This window comes from Giraffa tippelskirchi, chromosome 5 (assembly GCF_054371585.1).
Source record: "Giraffa tippelskirchi isolate mGirTip1 chromosome 5, T2T-mGirTip1v1.2.pri, whole genome shotgun sequence".
In the NCBI taxonomy this organism is placed as follows: domain Eukaryota; kingdom Metazoa; phylum Chordata; class Mammalia; order Artiodactyla; family Giraffidae; genus Giraffa; species Giraffa tippelskirchi.
In genome coordinates, this window is record NC_137279.1 from 9980069 (window position 1) to 9986192 (window position 6124).

A 6124-nucleotide genomic window follows, 5' to 3' on the forward strand; every position below is an offset into this window, starting at 1 on the left:
GGACACTCTGGGCTGCTAATTATGACAACGATCGTAAGCCACACTTCTTGTTTTGTTCAGTCACTCAATTGTGTCTGACTCTTTGAAACCCCATGGACAGCAGCACACCAAGCTCCTCCGTCCTTTACTATCTGCCAGAGTATGCTCAAATTCAAATCCATTGAGTCTGTGATACTGTCTAACCATCTCATCTTCTGCTGCCCTCTTCTCCTTTTGCCTTCAGTCTTTCCCAGCATCAGGGTCTTTCCCATTAGGTCAACTCTGCATCAGGTGGCCAAAGCATTGGAGCTTCAGCTTCAGCAACAGTCCTTCCAATGAATAGTCAGGGTTTATTTCCTCAAGGAGAAAATCAATCACATTGGTGATTCCCAAACCTGGAGATCTGGGGATCTTTTGGCATAAAGTTGAACAAGCCACACCTACTTGCTCCTGAGTCAGACACCCGGAGGGAACTGGAAGTTCATATACGTTAGGCTCTTTGATAACGCCTGTATGTTGAATAAAGTTTAAAGTTTAAACCCACCCACGCTTCTCCTGTGTTTATCTTAGGGATGGTTATGTAGTTCAGAGTCTGCAGCAGAAAATGTATCCTAAAAAGCCACCTTGGCTCTTTCTCGTTCAGTCCCAGGTGCTTCAGGATCTGTGGGCCCCAGTGCAGACATGGCCAAGTCCAAGAACCACACGACGCACAACCAGTCTCAAAAAGGCACAGAAACGGCATCAAGAAATTCTGATCACAAGAATATGAGTCTCTTTCCCAAGGATCATGCACTTTGCCAAGAAACACAATAAGAAGGGCCTGAAGAAGACGCCAACAACGCCAAGGCCAAGAGTGCAGGTGCTGAGGCTGTCAAGGCCCTCATGAAGCCCAAGGAGGTCAAGCCCAAGATCCCAATGGGCGGCAGCCGCAAGCTCAGCCAACTTGCCTACACCACTCACCCCAAGCTCGGGAAAAGTGTTCGTGCCCGCATCGCCAAGGGTCTCAGGCTCTGCCGGCCAAAGTCCCAGGCCAAGGCTTCAACCAAGGCCAGGGCACCTGCAGCTGTGGCTCTGGTTCCCAAGGGTGCCCAGGCACCAAAGCTCTGGAGTACAGACCTTCATCTGCCAGTGTGAGGACAGAAGGACCGATGAGACCCCTGGGCTGCTGTCTACATAGGGCTGGTGTCCTCCTGTGCTATCTGAACAAATGAATTGGAGACAGGATCTGTCAAAAACAAAACAAAAAGCTACCTTGGTTTCCAGTGATCTGCAGCATGAGGTGTCTGTGGCCCACCCGATGGACCTAGGAGACAGCGGGCATCTGGGCATGACATCAACCATCCTAGGCTCGGCTCGGGTCCACTTGGCTGGCCCGGCTGCTCCGTGTGGCATGAGGGGCCCTGTCTGTCCCTCCCCTGGCAGAGCTGAGCTAGTGCTCTTCCTTGTCTCCCACCCGGCCCCCACCTCGGACTCTGCTCTGCACCCGTCGCTGGAGGCTGGGGGTGGGGGTCGCTGGGAGCCCTGGGAGGATGGAGACGGGCACCTTCTGGATGTAGCTTTGCCCTGGGATGGAGAGGCTCTCCCTCTGACCTGGGAACACAGGCCCGTGTCCCTGGTTTCTGAGTTGGCTGGAGCATCCTCCGTTGTCAGCGCTGCTGTTGAGCCACCAAGGAGGACCCTGGGAGCTGACGACAGGGCAGCTAGGCAAGGATGCTTTCTTGCTGTGGGATTCCCATGGGTTTCTGGGTTTGAGAACTGCCTGGCATGATAGCCAGCCCAGAAGGGTTCTGCAGTGGAAAAGTGGGCAGCAGGGAGGGATGGACAGAGCACACAGAGGCTTTGGTGTTAGATCTTACTAGCTGACTACCCGGAGGCAGGTTGCTCACCTCGCTGAGCCAAGTCATGCTGGGAATTCAGTGTCAGTGGGTTAAATGAGGTGGAGATGGCAGGTTCCCCACACAGCACAGGACGCTCTACTGACCCTGGTTCCCCGTGCCCTTCCTCTTCTCTTACCGTCTGCGTCTCCAGTGCAGTCAGGACAAGCCAGACGTCAGGACCAAAGGCACAGCCTTCCCAGCAAGCTGGCCTCCTCCCAGGACCTCCACAGCTGCCAGCTCCTTCCTTAAAAAACGCTAAATCAGAGCCAGTGCCGTGGAGCACTCCTGCCCCACCGAGTCTGCGGTCGGGGGCAAGGGAAACGGCAAGATGTCTTTGTCTCTGGACATTCACTCCTGGTTGAGCTCAGGCGGCAGCCCCATCTCTGCAGTGCTGGTCACACAGGCTGCAGGGGGCTGAGCCCTGGGGGGTCATCTCTTGTCCTCTCTCCAGGCTCCCCAAGCTCCTGGCAGAGCCCCAGGAAGGGTCAAACCAGGTGAGCGGCCTTGCTCAGAGGGTCTGGATAGAGCTGTGTTCTCGCCCAGGGACTAGGCAGCTCTGCTTCTCCTGGAACCCCCTGAACATGACAGCAGCTTTTGGCCCCTGGCCCTTGATGGGGTCATCATCTGAACACAGAGGCCTCTTCCAGCCCACTCTGCCAGGTCCCCATGAAATGTAAACACAGGTGGTCTTGCCCTCTGGAAACAGACTTTGGGTTTGGCTCTGGGTTGGACTCTAAGTCTTTAAAACTGTCCGTGAGGCAGCCTCGGGTGAACAGCCTGTGCGGCCTGTGGATACCCCAGTGTTTTCCATTACTGTTTCCTCACTGATGGATTACATGAGCAAGACTGGACTCCTCAGTCCAGTCTGTCCCCCTTGTTGTTCACTCTGTGGTCACTGGGTGGCAGAGTGAGGCACCGTCCTATTGGTGCCCTCCAGCTGGGACTCCATCCCTTCATGGCAAATAGATGGAAAAACAATGGAAACAGTGAGAGACTTAACTTCCTTGGGCTCCAAAAATCACTGCAGATGTTGACTTCAGCCAGGAAATTAAGACACTTGCTCCTTGGAAGAAAAGCTATGACCAACCCAGACAGCATATTAAAAAGCAGAGACGTTACTTTACCGACAAAGGTCTGTATAGTCGAAGCTATCATTTTTCCAGTAGTCATGTATGGATGTGAGAGTTGGACCACAAAGATAGCTGAGCGCTGAAGAATTGATAACTTTTGAACTGTGGTGCTGGAGAAGACTGTTGAGTGTCCCTTGGAATGCAAGGAGATCCAACCAGTCAATCCTAAAGGAAATTGGTCCTGACTATTTATTGGAAGGACTGATGCTGAAGTTCAAGCTCCCATACTTTGGCCATCTGATGTGAAGAACTGACTCACTGGAAAATACCCTGATGCTGGGAAAGATTGAAGGCGGGAGGAGAAGGGGACGACAGAGGATGAGATGGTTGGATGGCATCACCAACTCAATGGACATGCGTTTGAGCAAGCTCCGGGAGTTGGTGATGGACAGGGAAACCTGGCATGCTGCAGTCCATGGGGTTGCAAAGAGTCAGACACGACTGAACGACTGAACTGAACTGAACTGATCAGGGGTGCCACGGATACAGCCCAGATTCTCAGACTTGAAGAATCACCCAAGGACTTGTTCAACTGCTTTTGTCCTGCCTCTTACTAGCTGTGTGAATCTGGCAGGTTACTAATCTCTCTGAGCCGATTTTCTGATTCAGCAGTCCGAAGCGGGGCTGAGAATTTGTATTTCTATCAAGTTTCCAGGTGATATGACAGCTACTGTTCTGGGAACGGTGTCAGGGTCCAAAAGTCCCTCCCTGGCCCCTGGGAGTCCAGTGGCCTGGGATCAAACACTCTGATCTCGTAAATAGTGGGTAGAGGTGACCACTCACTGCTCTCCTTTAGGAAGGCTCCGGTGCTGGCATTTCCCGCCCCACCCCTCTCCCAACATCCTTTATCACCGTCCCTAGAGGGTATCTCCACTGAAGCACTCAGTGGCCAAACAGTCAACCTGTCTGCAACCACAGAAGCCCAATACCGGGTAGGCGCTATTGAAGAGAGAACAGCGACTGAAGGAAAGTAACAGGAGAAGGTCAGAGAGGACAGAAACAGAGCCGCGCTCATACGCACTGGCCCCAGGGCAACCCCAGACGGACAACGCCCACCTGTCCTGGGGTTTGAGATGGGAGACAGTCCAAGAGGGCCCCTCCTGACCTTCTTCACTGCACCCTTCCCAGGCTCCTTGTGGCATGTGACTGGGTTCTGGCTCAAGGAACCCCAGGGCTTTGACAACCCCATGGCACACAAGCTGCGAGAGACAGAGAGAGATGGACAGAGAGACACAGAGCGAGGGAAAGAGAATATAACTTGGGAGCTTTTTGGATCAGGGTGGGAATGGCATCACTTTCACCAACATTCTACTGTAAGAACCCAATCGCATGCCACAAGGAGCCTGCAAAAGGTGCTGTGAACAAGGGCACAAAGCGGCTCTAGAATTTTCTCCCATCTCAAAAGTGCAAGTGTTAGTCGCTCAGTCATATCCCACGGACTCTTTGAAACCCCCATGGACTGTAGCCCACCAGGCTCCCCTGTCCATGGAATTCTGCAGGCAGGAATACCGGAGTGGGTTGCCATTTCCTTTTCCAGGGAAACTTCCTATCCAGGGATTTAACCCAGGTCTCCTGCATTGCAGGCAGATTCTTTACCACTGAGCCACCAAGGAAGCCCCAGTCCTTCACGGCTGCATGGAACAGAGCACCCCCTTCCCCACACCCATTAGGACTTTATGAGAGAATAATGAACTCCCACTGAATTAATTTGCTGAAATCTCAGACTCAATCTATCTACTGTAACAGAATGTAGCATTCCCCAACCAATGTATCAGACACGAATGGAAAGGGAGAAAGACAGTAAATGCTCCCACAACATACATCCTTGCCAGTCACTCCATTAGTTTGATCAGAACAAGCACATTTAACATCTCCGGCTCTAGGACGGTAACAATTAGCATCTGTGGAGTGTGCTTATGCACCACACTGCTTTCCCTTCAGGGATTCATTTTATTCCTTGTAAGAATGTGAGAGGTGGTACGACTGTAATCCCTGTTTTGAAGATGCAGATCTGAGGTGGAAGGTCAGCTCACCGGTAAGTGCAGTACCCAAGGTCATGCAGTGATCACCTCTGGTAAGAGGCAGCGGCCAGATCTTACTCCAAGCTGCCTGTCTGTAGCCCACATGCTCTAAACTACACCAAACCCTCCCTAAAGACTCAAGGCCCAGTCCTTGGCTGTGGGGAGCTTAAACTGAGTTGGGAAGACATCATGGTGTATACTTGAGGGTATGGATTTGGGGTGGAGGAAAAGAATTTGTCTAACCCTAAGATGGCTTGCTAAATGCAAATATGATGATTCCACAGTTGAAGGAGGAGGTTGGGGGTATGGGAAGATGGGATTAACGCAACAGGAACAGATCCCTGGTAACCTTAGGAGTCTGACGAAACAGTGTGTCAGTTTGGAGAGCCCTGTGTGAATCTACAGATGCCCCAACTTCCCTTCCCCTCCTGCTCTCTGCACCATCCTGCATCCTCCTTTTCAGCTTTGCAATTTCAGGTCTTTCCCAAGAGCTGAACCCAGAAGTGGGTCTGTCTCCTTCACTGTTGTATCCCCAGCCCCTAGAACGGGGCTAGGCCTATAGTAGGTGCTCAGTAAGTATTTGTGGGATGAATTGATGGGGAGAAACACAGCTGGCAGAGGCTTGGCAGCAAGAGCTTGTTCACTTGGAGCCTCAAATCTTTGAACATTATGGGCCGTGGAATCTCAAGAGGCCGTCTGGTCCATGCCTTGCTTCCACTGAGGACTGCCTGCCAATCATCCCGTCTCTCCTTTCCTTAAAGATCTAATATATGGCAGCAGGGCTGACTAAGGCTTTTAGAGACCACGTAGTCCTGGTGATCTCCAACTTGGACCTGTACAGTATTCCAGTTTACGGGATACCAACGCCTGGACCTGCTCTTGGAAAGATTCTGATTTGATTGGTCTGGGCTGTTGCCCAGGTATCAGAATTTTTAGTGGCTCCCTAGGTGCTCCTCATGTGCTGCTGAGGCTTAGAACTAGAGGTCTAATCCAATCCCTTTGTTTTATAGACCAAGCCTCAGAGAAGGGAAAGGGGATGCCCAGGATTACTCAGCCAGTTCTTGAAGGGATGAGCCCCAAGTCCAGTGAGCATGCTTCTTTATTCCAAAGGCCTCCC